Below are 19,411 nucleotides of genomic sequence, written 5' to 3' on the forward strand. Positions count from 1 at the left end.
TATATATATATAGTTCTTCAATGATTAGATAAAATGGAATTAAATTTTTATTATTCTATATTTATTTCTGCGGAAAAATATCTTTTTTTACATATTTTTTAATATCAAAATAAAGTTTCATTATTTTGCCATAACTTAAGTGAATAAATTCTCTTTTTTTTAAATATTATTTATTCTTCAGTAACGAAACAAAATATCGTACATATGATATTCATACATTTGAGTTGATAATATAATTTCATACATATGAGTCGAAGAACTTTTTTTCAAATTAGTGTTTTTATCACTAAAAGAAGAAGACTGAATTATAATTTCAATAATTAAATGCGTGACACTCTTTTTTTTTACCATATTATTTTCCATCACTGATTAAGTGAAATATAATTGCATTTTGAATCCATTCATTTAATTATTGTGACATAGTACAAAGACGTACTTTGAAAGAATTTGAATTAAAAACAATCATTGACTGAACTAAGAACAAACATATTTTTTTAGTCTTGGCTCTTTTCCAAAATTATTTATTTCTCACTTGCTAGGGAATTGTAGATTTTAAAAAAAGAGAGAAAGGAAATAAACAAAAATCTTAGATAGAAACGGCGACAAAATTGTGATGATTAAATTTAATTTCGCGTCGTCTTTGAAGCATTTTTTTTTTCATTCCTCTGATAAGGTAAGATTTTTCTTTTTTATTCTTTGCTTGAACGCATTGAAAAGTGAAATTTTGCTATTGACCGAATTGCGTTCACGCAAATGAGTTTTCTTTTCTAATGTGTTATCTTTTCTTGTGTGTTCTTTTCTTGTGTGTTATCTGCAGGATATTACGTGTCCTTTCCTTGTATTTTGAGTGACAGCCAATTCAAAGGGTTTCTTTTTTATGAGGTATGCCGTTTGGGATTAAGATTGATAAGATTGTTAAGGATGGCTACATTTTTGTCTGATTACTTTCGGAAAACCTTCACTTTATTATTAACTATTCTGCAAAATAAATAGTTTTTTTTAAAAAAAGAAAAACTTATTTGCATCTAGAGTAGTTCGACACCATTGTTTTAATAGTTCTAGTTTAGATTCTTCCATAAATAGTTTAATGATGTACATTACTTGTCAAGAGTTCGAAAACATACTTTTTAAACAATGTTCAAATTTTCAATGTATCGGTAATTTGGTTTTGTGCAAGAAAACAAAAAAAAAAATGATGGGTTCATTTTTGACTGTTTACTTTCGTAAGACCTTTACTTTAGTATTAACTATTCTCTAAAATAAAACGATCTTTAACTTATTTGCATCTAGTATAATTTGATACACACTACTACTTTTAAAAGTTTCAAGTTAGATTTTCCCAGAAATAGCTTAATGGTATACACTACTTGTCGAAAATTTGAAGGATGCTTTTAAACAATATTCAATTTTTCAATACATCAGTAATTTGTTTTTGTGCATCAAAAAAGGATGGGTAAATTTTTGATTGATTACATTTAAAAAAAAAAAACTTTACTTTATTATTAACTATTCTCCAAAATAAAAAGTTTTTTTTAAAACTTATTTGTATCGAGTACTTTAGTATTAACTATTCTCTAAAATAAAATGATCTTTAACTTATTTGCATCTAGTATAATTTGATGCACACTACTACTTTTAAAAGTTTCAAGTTAGATTTTTCCAGAAATAGCTTAATGGTATACACTACTTGTCGAAAATTTGAAGGATGCTTTTTAAACAATATTCAATTTTTCAATACATCAGTAATTTGTTTTTGTGCATCAAAAAAGGAAGAAAAAAAAGGATGGGTAAATTTTTGACTGATTACATTTAAAAAAAAAAACTTTACTTTATTATGAACTATTCTCCAAAATAAAAAGTTTTTTTTTAAAACTTATTTGTATCGAGTTGAGTTTGATGCACGCTATTGTTTAAAAAGCTCTAATTTAGATTTTTCCAATAATAGCTTAATGATATACACTACTTGTCAAAAATCCGAAAGCAATGCTTCTTAAGCAATGCCCACTTTTTTAGTAGATCAGTAAATTGTTTTTGTGCATCAAAATTAAAAAAAAGCATCGTACCTTTCTGTCTCATTACTTTCCAAAACCAACACTTATTAACTGTTATCAATTAATTATTAACTAAATTATTATTTAAACTTACTCAATTAATTATTAATTGAATTATTAACTAAACTTACTCATTTAATTACAACTAAATAAATAGTTTTCTTAGCTTATTTGCATCTAAAATTGTTATGTGCTTCTATACCCACCATAATTTTAAATGCTCTAATTCAAAAATTTTCACCAATGTTTTAACACCTGCCAATAATTCCTTAAAAAAATTTTTTAAGCAATCTTTAACACTTCCATAGATCAGTAATTTATTTGTGAGCATAATTTTTTTAAAATAGAATATAATACATAGAAAACGCAGTATTAACTCTGAAACTCATTTACAAAAATTTACAAATTTATTCGCTTATGATTATTCTAGTTTATGACTCGTTTTATTCGTTGCAAATTTATTCGTTGTTCATTTATTCGTGTATTGAATAACCTTTTTTTCATACGGAAAAAATTTTAAACTTATCTCTGACTGACCTTCAACTTGAATTGTTTTTTTTTAAGATATAATGTTTTTCCTACTAAGTATTGGCATAAAAGTTTAAAAATGTGTGAAAATACGTCAGGGTATTGAACCTTTAGTTATTCTTTTGTTTGTTTGTTTTTAAAATTTTTCTCGTTGAATAATTGTCGTTAGTATTTTAAAAAAATACTTATTTATTTTATTAAAAAAAATCTGTTGTAAATCATGAGTTGCGTAGCTTAAAAACGGTTCTATGCAATTAAAAAAAAACCTTGAGAGTATTACTGAGAGTTCAAATCATGTTTTTCTGAGTAAATCTTCAAAAATACATATAATAAAATTTCTTGTCCGTTTTTCATTTCTTAAAGAACATAAAACCAATAATTTACAGTATTAATGCATTTTTCGTAATTTGCAAGAGAACAAAGTATTTTAAATTTTTTGCTTAACACTAAATCATTATAGGTCCAAATAAAAAAAATTATTTATTTATTTATTTATTTTTTTGGAATTTTTGCCTGGTTTTGTATTTTATCCTATTGTTAACATCTTGCTAATCAGAGTAACTTACGACGCTATATAAAACTAATTAGCTTTTAAAATTAAAATACAATTTGTCAGCTTTAAACGTTTTGGCTCTGAATTATTGAAGAGTTCAAAAATTTTAAAAAAGAAAAATCATAAATATGGGCTCCGATATTACACTGTTAAAAAGAAAAATATTAAATAAACGCTTCACCGAAAAAATCCGTGAAAGCTGAGACGAGCAAAGAGTCGCATAGCGATTTCACGAAGGTTTCCGTTTAATCAAAAATGACTCGAAGTTACCATGAAGTGATTTTACCACATTCATGGCTCAACCTGATACAATTGTAACCAAGTTCAGGTTAATGGCTGATGACCGGCATGTTTCACCGAACAACACATCAATCAAAGCAGAGGAACGTGAAATCCAATCTTTATACTTTGCAAGGTAAACAATCAGGAATTCGAAAATCATCAATTGCTGCACGTTGTTGGAATCTTGGCCATAAATTCATTTTCAATAAAGCCAAAATTATTTCCACCCCAGTTACATCGGTTCATATTGATGTCATTGAATCTTATGATTGAATCCATATCAGTGCCAATTCCCTTGTTTACAACATCAGTTCCTCGCCACCTCTCCATAACGCTTGGAAATACATTTTACTCTGATTTGCCCCTCTTTGCCACTCTGGTATTTCTTGTTCTGTACCAAAAAAACATAAACTCAAAAAATTACGTTATCTATAATTCTACAATCACTTGTTGAATAATACTTTTGGCAACTATCCACAGAAATTTAGACTCAAATTAGGTTTGAAAAATATCTACCGCGATGAGCACGTGACATACTATTTCGATTAAGCAAAAACTAGATATTATCCTGAAGTAGAGAAACATAGAATCCTCAAGTTGATTATTTAAATGATTATGAAATGCTGAATTCAAACAATGAGTAATAATAATACAAAACCATGTTAATAAATATGTATTTTGTTCAAGTTTATTCACTTATTCTATTTAAATGGGTGCTAGAAAAATATTTGATAAATGCATTCAAACATTTGAATGTTTTGAGACATTGTACAGTTTAGAAAATATAGAAAAAATGGTCACATACTTTTTACAAATCACTGAAAAAATTAAGAAAATTTAAAAAACGATTGTTATGTAATTTTATGTTTTAAAAGTATGGATTCTTTGTATATATTTAATAAGAATATCCATACTTTAATTTGTATTTCGAACTACTTATTATTCAGACTTTTCTGACAAATTCTAAAAAATGTCTGAATTCAAAATTGCATAATTTGCACTTTTCTGTTTCTTTCTTATTTTTTCAAATTCGAAAAATATTTTTTCATTTACAGTTGAAAGCAAAATAAAGTAATATATAGTTATATACTTCAAATTTCAAAAAGTTATACCTCATAATTTTTGAGATACATTGTTTTCAATTCGAGAAAACATAAAAAAGTACTCACAAACAATAACTGCGTTCGAGATTAATTGGAATTCAGAACCAAGAAATTGGAAACCAACGTCAAGTTTAGATAAAGGAAAATTTATATTAACCTAAAAGTAGTAATCATAAGTTTATAAAAAAAAAGAAGCTTGAATTGCATGAAAGAAAATAACATCACAACTGTCATGTATATTTTTAAATTAAAAAAAAAAACTTAAATACACATTACATTTCTGAAATCAGTTTCTTTCATGCATATAATTTATAATGCAGTAAATGTTTCTATTTTATTCAATTTTTTGATATTTCTTTTAAGATATATAGGCGTGTAATTGGGGATTTCGGGCATGTTCGTGAAAAGAATGATTCATGAAATGCTTAGTTTCACTTTTTCTCGATTACCTCGTTAAAGAACTAGTGCTGATAATGTAGCTCTTTTCTTCTTCAGAACTTGTTGAGTAAAGTACCTTTCTCTGCCGGCTTCATTATCATTTTGTGAGACGATTTGCGGTCAAGTTCAACTCTCGAGATCCATCCTCCAGCTGAATGGATGGACAGGAAGCAGGAAGAAAGCCATTCATCTTCAGCGGATCTGTACCACTTTTCCTCTTACAGTCGCTAGATCGGATGAACTTAGATCCAGTTTAAATGTTTAATTTCGTTTAACATCATGATTCCGTCTAAATTTGAGCTGACTTTTTTTTCTGACGAACTTCTTTGAGGTTGAAAATTTCATCAATGAAAGTTTCATTTTATTCGATTCTTCTGATTAACTCATCCAGGTTAACAACCGGGTAATTAGGGGAATTGGATTCGTTTAGAAAAATAATGGTCCTCTATATCCCCAGTTTCACTTTTTTCTCGATCACCTCGTTGAAAATTAGCTGTTAATAATCTTTGGAAACTTGCGGAGTAAAGTAACTTTCTCTGCCGGCTTCATTACCATTAGATGATTTGCGGTCAAGTTCAACTCTCGAGATCCATCCTTTCAGCTGAATGGATGGATAGGAAGCAGGAAGAAAGCCATTCATCTACGGCTGATCTGTACCACTTTTCTTCTCATAGTAGTTTGATCGAATGAACTTAGATCCAGTTTAACTGTTTTATTTAATTTCACATCATAATTCTGTCCATATCTTAGCTCTCTCTTTTTCAATAGAACTTTTTTAGATTAAGAATTTCCTCTTCAGAATTTTAATTTTATTTGATTTTTCTAATTGGTTATCCAGGTTGATAGCTGGGTAATTAAGGGAATCGGGCATGCATGGAAAAATAATGTTCCATGAAATCTTTAGACTCACTTTTTTCTCGGTTACCTCTTTAAATACTATTGCTAATAATCTTTTCTTTTCTGAAACTTGTTGAGTAAAGTAGCTTTCTTTGCCGGATTCATTACCATTTCTTTAAATGATTTGTGGTCAAGTTCAACTCTCGAAGATCCATCCTTCCAGCTGAATGGATGGACAGGAAGCATTGAAGAAAGCCATTCATCTTCAGCTGATCTGTGCCACTTTTCTCCACATAGTGGTTAGATCGAATGAACTTAGATTCAATTTAAATGTTTAATTTCATTTTACATCATATTTCCGACCATATCTAAGATGTCTCTTTTTCAATAGAACTTCTTTCAGATGGAGAATTAATTTCATTACGAAAAAGTTTCGTTTTTTTTTCGATTTTTCTGATTGCTCATACTGGTTAATAGGGTAATTAAGGAAATCGGGCATGTTTGGAAAAATAATGATTCATGAAATCCTTAGTTTCACTTTTTTCTCGATTACCTCATTAAAAAATAGTGCTAATAATATTTTTTTCGAAACTTATTGAGTAAAGTAGCCTTCTCAGCTGGATTCATGACCATTTTTTTTCTCGATGATTTGTTGTCAAGTTCAGCTCTCGAGATCCATCCTCCCTCTGACTAGATGGACAGGAAGCCATTTATCTTCAGCTGATCTGTACCACTTTTCTCCTCCTAGTGGTTAGATCGAATGAACTTAGATCCAGTTTAAATGTTTTATTAAATTTTACATCATAATTCCGTCCATATCTGAGATGTCTCTTATTCTAATACAACGACTTTCGGATTGAGAGAAACCTATAAAATAGAGACACGCCAAAGACCCTCTTTTTTTAAGTGTGTTAACTGCCGTAAACTATTTCTTTCGGGACATAATATTGTATTCACATGTCAGAAGAAATATTTTTGAAATAATTAGGTGAAAGGAAACACTGGAAAAGTGGTGAAATTCTGCGAGCAAAAAAGAAACCTTCAGACTTATTCAAATTTTTATTTTATACCGTAATTTCCATCGGGTATAAAATATCAAGGCGTGAAAACAAAAGGATGTGTTTTTTTTTCAACGCTTCAGGAAGAATTTCGAATGTAAAGCAAGTTGGCTCTGTAAGCATTTTAGTTACATTACATTAATATATATCGCAAATCGTCACTATTTTTTTATAACTTGTTGTTGCCAAACAAACTTTTATTTTACTGGTAATTTTATAATTTAGTCGTCGGCATTGATTAAAAAAATATTAAATAAAAAAATATTAATAAGCAGCAAATAATTTTGGGTAAAAAAGAAATGGAATTCACACAGAGTATGGAATGTTAGGGGAAATTTGCATTTATAAATTATGAAACAATTATGAAAAAAAACTATGAAAAAAACGGTAACAATACTTAATCAGTGTTTGTCTCGGAGAAGTTAAATGGAATCCATATATTGGACACGTGAACTTCTTATTTACAAATTATGAAAAAAAACTGTAACATACTTAATTAGCTAATTAATAATTTTGACTTTCTTAAAAAAGGTAAATTGCATCCGTACATATGACTAAATAATACCTAAGCTTTGTATTTACAAATTATGAGAAAAGCTATGTATGAGATAAACCATGAAAAAATTATAAATGGAAAACACTACGCTATAACTAAAATTCCGGATCAAATTACGATACTTTTTACCGTAAAATTCATTTTTACCGGAACATGTTAAGGAGCAAAAAATCTGTTATACAGTAATTTTTGCATTAATAATTATCAGGAAATCACTGAAACACTTTAACTAAATAAATATTACTGTAAAAATATTATATTTTAAGATAAAAATAGATTTTACGAATGATGCAGTCAAAGTGCCGGTACGCAATTTGATCCTGAATTTTTTACAGTGTATGAACTAAATCTGTAGCATACTTAGAATGAACCTAAATTTATTTTGGCTTAATATTTTATAGTTTTAACCTTCAAAACTACTTTACCGATGAAATTTAATAGGATTTGGCTTAAGCTCTTTGCAAAAATTATAGAGCTTCCAGAATATTATACTTGGCATAATTGCCGCTAATGAAATATTATTTTCTCGCAAATCTCATTTTTAGTCCCGTGATTAATCCTCTCTGAGTGCCTCGTAGATCTTTTATAATCAACATTATTTCATACGCAGTATAAACAGTTAATCTAACAATGCAGACATTTTTAAAGATAGATTTTGCTTTCACCACTTTAAATGTTTAAATTTTAAAAACTTGCATTAAATTACGGTTCTTAAAAAAATTAAAAATATTTATATATTGTAGAAATAGTGCACAGAATATGTTAAAAGTTAAATATTTAAAGCTTGTTTTAATACTGAAAATAATTTCAAAAACAGAAAAAAACCGTTTCTAAAGGTTACAAAATTAAAGACTAAGACAATATGCAGAGAAAAATTAATTTTTACATCATACATTAGTTTTTTTCTAATTCTTAATAAACACTATTACTTTAACGCCTTTAATTTTTACCGGATTTTTTAAAGAGAAGTTTCATTTTTAAATAACAGAAAATAATATAATATTGCTAATTATTAAGAAATATTTTTTAAAATGTCATATTCTCAATTTTAATTTTAAAAAAATTGAATCTAATTAAAATGCCTATATGACACGCATAGTAATTCTATCAGCAAAATATCTCTACATATTTTTAGTTATATACATGAAAACCAATGCCTATAACTGTTCTATATATATTGACTGGCCAGCAAACATTACTTTTGCATTAAATTTTTAACAGGTTAGAATTTTTTTAATACAATACAAACAATTTTCAATAAAACCAATGTAACACTATGAGTTTTTTTCTAGTCATATAGTAATAAATCCAGTCATTACGATAAATCCTCTCCTTTTTAACGTCTCCTTTATAAAACGTACTTTTTAAACCAATATAAATTATTTCATTCCTCAAAACTCCGTACTAAATAAAACCGTAAATGATTTGCTTATTTTAATCAAAAAAAGTTATTTCTTTCCAAATACGTCCTTTTTTAATAAAACCATATAGGATATGTGTTTTTCTTATAAAAAAATTATTGCTTTCCTAAAAGCTTTTTTTTAATTTTTAATCATAAAAAGTTCGAAATTATATCGCTCTTTAAAACATATTTCTACATACAATAATTGTAATAAATCATATCCTTTTTAAATGAAATAAATAACGAAATATATTTTTTCAAATCGAAATAAATTATTCATTCCTAAAAACTCATTTTGAAATAAAACCACATAGGATATGCATTTTTTCTTTTCAAAAGAGATGATTTCATTTCAAAATTTTCACTTTTAAAAATCCTATAGGATATATTATTTTCTTATCAAAATAAATTATTTCATCCCTAAAGGCTCGTTTTTAAATGAAACCAAATGACATTTTTCCTTATTAAAAGAAATTCTTTCGTTCCTTAAAAATCATTTCTAAATGTATAACATTCAATAATTACGATAAATCATAACATTTTCGATTGAATAAATTACGAAGTATATTTTTTGTTCAAATCAAAATAAATTATATCATTCCTAAGAACTCATCTTGAAATAAAATCATATAGCATATACATTTTTTCTTCTCAAAGGAAATTATTGCATTCCTAAAAAACTCACTTTTTATTAAAATCATATTAAATTTTTTTCTTCTAATCTATAGATATTATTCCCTTCTTAAAAACTTATTTTTAAACAAAATGATATTGGATATATTTTTTTTTATATCAAAAGAAATTATTTCTGATGAACTTACTTTTGAATTAAACCACATAGGAGTTTTAAAAGAAAATCACAGTATATAAAACAGTCAAACTCATTTAATATGATGAGACAATTTTTAAATTAAATCAATGCAAGAGAGAAGCTTTCTTCGAATGAAATCGATTCAACACAATAAATTACTTTCTAATTATATATAAATCTATACTCACGGAATTGGAATCAAAAAATTGGATAATAAGTATTCAAACTGTATTGGTAAAGTCCTTGAGATATCACGGTCCTCTAAAAGAATTGGCACTTAATTATCTTCTATTAATTAAAGATATGGCACACTTGAATCACTGAAAAGATGACACGGGGGTCAGGAAAGCGAAGAGCGAGAGTAAGTTCATCTTCGACTCGCATGAAGAAAAGAAGAGGGCCAAAACTATGACGAGATGTAAGATTCAGGTTTAAATAGCAAGCAAACCCGCCTTCGGCTTCTGGCTTCTCTATTGGATGAGATGTGTCTGAGATGGTTTCTCAAAGGGCAAGAAACGTCAGGGTCGGATGAGACTTTTCTTTTACTCGATGGGGACCTGTTGATTTTTATTTTCTCTCTCTCTCTTCTGGGCCTATTCTTTTTTTGGATCGGGATTTTCAAGAGAATTTCTTCCTTCCGTTTTTTGTTTGTTTTTTATTCATTTTTGCATATTTGGGATCGGAGTCTCAAAGGTCTGCGAATTTCCTTCCGACTTTTTTCCTTCTTCATTCCTTTTTGCATATTTTAGGGAGATTTCGAGAGTCTAAGAATTTCTTCCTTCCGTTTCTTTTCTAGTTTCCTGTTTTTTTTTTTTTTTTTTTTTTTTTTTTTTTTTTTTTTTTTCCTTTTTTTTTCCTTTCATTTTTAAATATTTAGGATCAGAGTCTCAAATTTCTAGGAATTTCTTTTCGCTTTTTTTTTCCATTCTTTTTTACCTATTTTTATTGAGGTTTCAATAGTCTATGAATTTTGTTAGTTTAGTTCTTTGTTTTTTCATTTATATTTTTGTACATTTGAAATCGGAGTCTCAAAGGTCTGGGGATTCTCATCCCGCTCCTTCCTTCGCATTCTTTTTTTTTTCTTTTGCCTACTTTGCTTTTAAGAGTCTGCGAATTTTGTTTGCATATTTTGGATGAAGTCTCAAAGGTCTGTGGATTCCCTTCCTTCCCCTTCTTTTTTTTATTGTCTATTTTGGTTTCAAGAGTCTGCGAATTTTGTTTACATATTTTGGATTCAAGTCTCAAAGGTCTGTGGATTCCCTTCCTTCGTCTACCCTCTCATTCTTTTTTTTGTTTTTTTTGTTGCCTATTTTGGTTTCAAGAGTCTGCGAATTTTTTTTGCATATTTTGAATCGGACTCTCAAAGATTTGTGGATTTCCTTCTCTTTCCTTATATATATATATATATATAGTTCAATATGAAGATAAAACAAAAAAATTATAGTTATTAATTCTTACTTATTTTTATTGAAATCTCAAGAGTCTGTGATTTCAAAGGGCACATACATATTTTTTTTTTTGTCTTTATATTTTAGGTCGGGATTTTAAATGTTTGGGAACTTTCTACATTTTCTTATTTTCATTTTTCTTTTCATTCTTTTTTACATATTTTTGATCCGGCTTTTAAGAGTCTGTAGGTTTCCTATTGTTATTATTTTCTCCTTTTAATGTTTTTTTTCTAGTTATTTATTTTTAATCGTAGTCTCAAAACTGTCATTATTTTTCTCGTTGTCTTATTTCTTTTCTTATTTTTAATACACTTATTTATTTAATTGTTGCACGTATTTACCAGAATCTCAATATCACATATTTGGGATGCTTTAACTCTCATTAATGCTCTCCGAAAACGTATTATTTTCCGAAGAAACGTTTTTGATAACTTTTATCCGCATTTCAAAACAGAAGTAATATAAATTTGCTTCTGTTTTTAACTTCTGTATTTTATTTTTTTTTTCCTTTGAAAACTCAAAATTTTAAAAAAAAATTTCGATTTCTTTATTTTGCGTTTTAAAATTAGTCAATATATATCCTATTAACTAATTTACTTATTTTGCGTGTACCAATTGTTCTGTTTTCATTTCTTTCACACATTTTTGATTGAGTAATATTTCAACCTATGACTTTTCCTCAATTTTTTCTTATTTTCCAATTTGAATATTTTCATCAGTAATGTGTGCTTTTTTTCCTATTCTTTTCTGTTAAATAAATCGGGAAGGATTTTCAGAGTCTGTGAAATCCATTCTATTATTTAATTATATAATTGTTTAATAGGTTAATTGCTATTACTCCGAAGAATATCAGTACTTATTTTTTATCCACATTTCTGAATAAATAATAATCTTTCAAGCATTATAATCAACTGTTGAAAATAAATTTAATTTCTCTTTTAAATTACCCCAAATTGAAAAATTTTTGTAAAATAAATGATTCTGAGTAGATAAAATTTTAACATTATTAATTAGTTCATTTAAGATATTTAATGTATAAATAATAATAAAAAAAAATATTAATGTTTTCTTTAAAATTGTAATCTGATTAGAAAATCAAACTTTTCGAAAAGCCATTTTATGAAGAAAAATCTTAACCTTACCCATGTGGAAAAATTATAAAGTTTTCAAATCTAATAACCCTGTAAAGTTTCAGTTATCAGAATGCGATAAAAATAGAAATTATCATATTGGCGAAGCAAACTGTTGGTAATATCGTTGAAAATATCGAGTTAGCAAATTGTCATCGATCCCACAGCAACTTGGCCCATCGAATCTCTGTGATTTCTGGTTGATGCGAATTCTGCTCCCGAGTGCTGGCGTAAAATATCCTCAGTGGTAGACGGATCATGGGTCTTTCTATCGGACTAACTGTTAGAGATTTTTGTGGTTTTTCACTTCATCAAAAGAAAGAAGAAAACAGAAAATCCTCTACAGAGGTTAGTTTGTCCTCATACTTGAGCCAAAAGTTTCCTTGTCTTCTGAGTAGGTTCAAAATTACAAGGCTACGGAGTTTAGAATAAGCCCAAATATAGTTGAAAACCCAAAAAGGGATCTAAATGTTCAAAACCAGTTATAAAATGAAATAGTGCCATTAAAAAATATGTCTCGCCACCATAACTTTTACTCTGTTATATACATTACACTGATTTCTACACGTAGAAAACAATTCTGGGAAAATTACCAGACTGCATGGTTTTCAAAATTATCGTTCTTATTACCAAACATTTAGTAAATAATACAAATTTTTAACGTAAATTTAACGGAATAAATAGGATTTATAGGTCCTCCCCTCTTAATTCGGTGATCCTAAACTATTAAGAAAACCGAACTATCATTTGCTCATAAATGTCGCAGCAACCACAAAGCTCCAACGTCCGTTAAGTTTCATGTTTATGGTTTAAAAACTACGGTTACAAAACAGTATACTTTTTTGCTACCGTACGGTTTTTCAACGATTTTCAACCAATTCCCGGTTTTTTAATCGTACCAGTTGTAAACGGTTTTTAAAACCGTAAAGGTAGAAAAACAATGCTCTTAACCGTAAAATTTATGCTTAATCGGATAGACAGACAGCTGCCAGTTGTTTTACCGTAATTTCAGAATAAAAATTCTAACAGTGTTTATATTAAATTTCTCTACGATCAAAATAAAACAGAATAGAAAATGATCTTTAAAAAAGCTATAAATAAACAATTATGAAAACTGACGTTTTTCGTACCATCTTTACAAATCATTTTTCTGTTCATTATCAATAAAAAACAGATATAAACCGGGTTTTTTTTTAATATTGATATGGAGAAATTGCATTATTAAACACTTATGAACTAATTAAACCACATTTAACTTACATGTACAACTAAATTTTTTTACGGGGCGAAAACATGCTGGTTGTAAATGGTTAAAAGACCGCAAAATAATGTTCTTAAGTGTGAACTTTACGGTTAATTAGATAAACAGATTGTTGTCTGTCATTATATCGCAATTTTGGTATGAAAATTCTAACAGTGTAAATTACATCATAATTGTCTCAACCATAAAAAAAAACCTGTACTGTAGGGCAATGACATTCCTCGTAAAAAAAAATTATTTCTTGTAATAAAGAACCAATACAATACGGTATTAAACCATTTATTTTGGGGTAATTTTTCAGTTCATATGTTAACGGATTAACGGAAAGGTTTTTGGTTTTTAAAATTATAGTTCTTATTACCACGCAATTTAGCAGAAAATAAAAAACCGAAAAGTAAATTTAACTGAATGGATGGTTTTTCTGCAATGCTCTATGGTATCAGGATAAAATTACCGAATTCTATATCATATTATAAAACTATATTTTATTGTTAATTTTACCAAAACCATAACCCTAGCACTTCGATAAAAATTACCGATATTAGTGTTCCCATAGAGCCAGAAACACGGTAAATTTCATCATATTCTTGTAATTTTGACCATACTTTTTTTTTCTCGGTATATAACTGCGCGGCTAATAATAATAAACGCATCAATCGCTTGTTATACGCGAATTTATCACAATATTATCGCCAAATAGAAATTAATAAAATTTGAAATTTTAACCACTTATTAGCATTAGCACGTAAACAAATACAGAGGGTGGACAAAATAATGGAAACACTTCTGTACTAATACATTTTTTTCGCATTTCTCCAGAAATACTTAAAGAATAATTTTATAACTAAAGAATTCTGATATTATGCGATTTCTTAAATTTATTAATGAAGTTTGACACTTTTAGAGGTTTGAGGGACCAACAATAAATTACCAACGGAAAAATTTCTTTGAAACACAGAATTCCAAACTATTTAGCAATATATTTGTAACTTGTGACTGTTATTTTGGTCAATATATGCAATATTTACACGAAAATTCGTAAGCCTAGCTTAAATATTTATGGAGATATGGATATTTTTACGGAAGCTAATTTTTTTTGTCTTGTGTTTTTTCGCTGTAACCTCAGAAATATTCTATAAAATTGAACAAAATTTTTAGAGCAATTCAAAATTAATAACAATATTTTTGGTTTAAAATTCGAAGAAAAAAAATTCATTTAAAACTGTGACCATGACGCAAACCATGACGTCATGGTCACAGCAAAGTCATTTAAAACCATGACGCAAGATACGAGTAATTAAAATAGTTTTTTATACTGCGCATGTGCGGGAAAAATTAGGCAAAAAATTCTTAATTTTATAAAGAATCGTATTTGGCAACTAACGAAGAAAGTCTGATTTGAATATATTAAAAATGTAAAAAGTTTCAAGCAATTTTCAAAGTAGTTTTTGTACTTAAAAAGTTCAAAAACAATAGAAACTTAAAATGATAATGATTTTCTACTAATATTATTTTATATCACAATACAGAGTTAAATAACACAAAACAATACCTTACAATAAACGTTCATACACCGAAATTTGATTTAATAAGGAAAGAAAATAGGCGCAAAAAAAGATAATTTTATGGGGGATGATCCCCAACAATGCCAATGTCATTTTTATTAAATCTTGTTTAATAGTACAAAGTAAAATATGTGGAAAACCCCTTATTATGTTGAGCATTCTTTTAAAAATTAACGATTACGAAAACTAATTAGAAAATTGGTTGAAACCTTTTCAATTTTTGAAATATTGAAGTCGGACTGCCAAATACGATTTACAACAAAATTAAGAATTTTTTTGTTTTTTTTTTAAATTTTTCCCGTGCATGCGAAGCATAAAACAACTACTTTAATTACTCATATCTTGCGCAGTTTTCAACCAATTTTTTAAAATTTTAATCCGAAAGGTTTGCAATTAATTTTAAGCTGCTTTAAAAGTTTTGTTGAATATTTTTAAAGTCATATCAAAAAATGTAAGACAAAAAAAATTAGATCTTTTTATAAAAATGCGAATATATTCATAAATATTTAAGCAAGGTTTATGAAATTTCGTGTAAATATTTAATATAATATTATAAATAACCATCACTCTTGCTATATGTTTTGCAATAGGGTGTTCAAAAACATTATTTTCGGTTTGTAATTTATTGCTGGTCCCTAAAACCTCTGAAAGCTTTAAACATCATTGACATGCATGGGAAGTAGCATATTCTAAACAATTCTGAAATTATAAAGTGTTTCCATTATTTTGTCCATCCCCTGTACTAGAAGCGAAAGAAAAATGAAATTTCTTCCGTCCGTTTTTTGTAATAAGCGATACAAAAGTAAAATTAATTTCTTCTTCTCATTAGCTCTGTTACAAAACATGCTTTTTAGTTAATAATGCTATAAGTATTAATAATAATACAGTCGAACCCTGGTTTAATGAACCCCTATTTAGCGAATTTCGCAATTTAACGAATTTTAAGAAGTAATGAAGAAGATCTGTTAAAAAAAACATACGTTTTATTTAATAATGATCTTATTAATAATAATGCAATTGAACCTCGGTTTAACGAACCCCTATTTAGCGAATTTCGCAATTTGACGAATTTTATGAAGTTAATGAAGTAGATTTATAGAAAACAAGAATAGTGACTCAGAAGTCGATGATAATGAATCTCCAGAGAAAACTGGTACTTTTTCTGATGTTTTGTACTGTTTGGAAACAGTGAAAACTTGCCAAAAACAACAAGATGCAAGTGAAGTAGTATTTTCTTCTCGTCATAACGTCGAAAAAGAACTTTTTAAAGTAATAAATCAAGGAAATAAGCCAACCTTTCTCACGAAATGCTTTAAAATTTCAAACTAGTCAGCGCTTAATCATTCGCTGTATTTCAAGTTCCTGAATTAAAAGTGTAAGATTTATATTTATTTGAATATTTGCTTGTCAAAGATGCTTGAATATTTCATAAGGTTAGTCATTTTTTTTTTCATTTTGCTCCCGATATTACGAACTATCCCCAATGAAGCAAATAATATTTTCAGTCCCTATGAATTCGTTAAATCGGGGTCCAACTGTATATACATTGAATTAATGATTTAATGTTTCTGTATTTAAAATTAATTTAAATATTCTAAAATTATAAAACCAAAAACATGTTATAAAACCATATTTAATTGCTAATTTTCCAAAATTATTACCAAAGCGTTTCAGTAAAAATTACTGTTATTGCTTCCATAGAGTCAGAAATAAGGTAATTTTTACCGTATTCTGGTAATTTTAAATGTACCTTTTTTCTCAGTATAGGTTGTTTTCCGAGTTAATTTCAAAATTATCAAATATAAGCAAATAAACCTTTAAGTTTAGATTAGTTAATTTAGGACTAAGAATAATTGAACATTTTGGCCCCTGATTGTTGTTTTCAATATTAACATATTTAAATATATCACAGAACTAGTGAAAACAATCAAATAATTGTATCACACAGTTATGGAGCTCAATTATCCAAAGATAATTTTACAATTAAAAAATACTTATTTAAAACTATTTAATATTTTTATTATTTATTTTAATAGTGGCAAAAAATTTAAAATATAAGTTAAGGAAATTTTTAAATCGTTTTAAACGACGTAATTTTAAATGAAAACATCTAAGATTAGAGCGAAATTGGTCAAATAGTTTAGAAATTGAAATTTAAAAACACAAGTTTTTATGCTATTCAGCGAGAAATTATTTGATCAGATTCGCAGATTCCAATTATCTACTTATTTAAAAAAAGAAAAAAAAAACATTGAATTTCTTTTTCAACGTGTTTTAAGTTAAATGTGTATCATTCAGACCAATTCAAACTAACTTATTTATTTTTAAAATATTTTCAGAGAAATTTACTTATTAGTAAGTGATGCCCTCATTCAAAAAATTATTTTCTTTCTGACAAGTTTTCTGAGAAATGTGCATACTTGATGTAATTGCATACTAAATGTGCATATTATTTCCTTCTAGCATTTTCTGAAAAATGTATTTATTCAGATAAGTTCAAACGAAATCTTGCATTTTTAATATAATTTCAGTGAAATATACTTTTACAGACAAATTCAAACAAATATTTCCTTTTTAACACATTTTCAGAGAAACATTTATTTATTTATGAAAATACGAAATTATTCTTTCATTCCAAACAAGTTTTCAGAAAAATGTTTTATTTTAGGAAAATTCAAACAAAAACAAATTTTCTATCTTAAATTTTTTTCGAATTAAAAAAAAAGTCATAAAATGATTAAAACCAGACGATATTTAGGAACAATAAAACTAATGTAAATCAATTACTTACACGAGTATAACTGTGACTGTATTTGTTATTCCAATGATTCTAAACAATTGTTTGTAACAACCACAAGTGAAATGAAAGCTTGTTCAACATGAATTTCCATCGCGAGGGAAAATTTTTTAAATGATATTATGAAACTTTTTCCTGTTGTTGTTGCCGCCGCGTGTCATTGTTTGAAATACGTGTAAATAAGAATAAATTTTAACGGTCACTGAATAGGGAAAAGTTATTTTTTCCTACTCGTCTTTTAACGTAATCATAAGATCTTCACCATATTTTTTAAGTAAACAAAAAAATCAATTTGTTTATGCTTGTTTGTATACCTATAATGAAACAAGGGGGGAAATGAAACAAAATTTAATAATTTTATTTTCTTACCTTATTAAAAATTCTATATCAAATTGGATATATCTGCACTTTTGGTGTATGTTATTTTTTTTTACTCGTTTTTTAACGTAATTATGAAATTTTCACCATATTTTTTAAGTAAACAAAAAAGTAAATTTGTTTGTGTTTGTTTGTATACCTATAATGGAACAAGGGGGGAGGAAAGAAACAATATTTAATATTTTTATTTTCCGACTCTGTAAAAAATTCGAGACCAAATTGGGCATATCTGCACTTTGGGTGTATGTAAAATACGTCGAAATACCTCCTTTTTCCGGTGGTAAACCTTCAGACATCCACTTCCAACACACCCAATTTTTTTTCCGAAACAAGAAGCTTAATTGTAGAAAATATTTCCCCCGTTTGCCCTTCTTTCAAATGTATGCAGTTAGGCTTGGCAACGAAGTTTTTATAGCGTAAATAAAGTCGTTCTGGAGGCCTAATCTGATGCATTTTTATTAAAAGAAAAGGAAGAGTTAATAAGAATGAATTTACATAAATTTAGAGGGAAATATTTATCATAAATTTCTACAGTGTGCGAAGAAAAATAAAAGCAAAAGAAGTAATATCAAACTTCACCGAGTTTGATTTTGAACTACATGCGACAATGAAAAAATGAAACAGTTCTATAATAGATTATGATTGAAAACACAAAACGATCAAAAAAATTCCATTAAAAGTTCATAATATTAACTATTTTACTAAATAAATGAAGTTTATTTTAATTTCTCACTATTTTTCTAGTTTTTATATTTATTTTTGCTTTGAATAGGATGCATATTTATATGATGAGACAAGCATCATTAATCTTCTTAATTTAATAGAAGAATGGATATGAAAAATTGTTAGTAAAGTAGAGTTTTTCTTTTTTCTGCATAAAATAGAATTTATCATATCACAGAATGAAATAAACAAAACAACAAGAATAAATAAAAATTTGACAGAAACAGTTTTTATGAATAATAGAACTAAAATTTAAAATCAAAGATATGAAGTTGATTATGCTACTACATAGATGGAGTAATGTGGTAAAAATTTTCAACAAACATATATATATATGGGTGATTATTTTTAAATATGACAATTCGGACCAAAAATTTCTTCAAATTTAAAGTCTTCAGAATAATCTAATTTTTTTTTTGTATACTTCTTTAGTTACACTTATTAATATCTTATAGACAGCAGTGTGGTTTATTTATACTGTAGAAATAAA

General features: G+C 27.3%; 1 protein-coding gene across 1 annotated transcript in view; it reads right to left on the bottom strand.

Annotated features, from left to right (window-relative positions):
- Nucleotides 1-10,493, bottom strand: part of LOC107436695 (serine-rich adhesin for platelets) — a gene marked incomplete in the record, with an annotated part of 111,230 nt that extends 100,737 nt beyond the window's left edge. The window contains 1 exon segment of the mRNA XM_043057020.2: nt 9,808-10,493.
- Nucleotides 10,494-19,411: the final 8,918 nt, after the last annotated feature.

This window comes from Parasteatoda tepidariorum, chromosome 4, assembly GCF_043381705.1.
Source record: "Parasteatoda tepidariorum isolate YZ-2023 chromosome 4, CAS_Ptep_4.0, whole genome shotgun sequence".
Taxonomy (NCBI): Eukaryota; Metazoa; Arthropoda; class Arachnida; order Araneae; family Theridiidae; genus Parasteatoda; species Parasteatoda tepidariorum.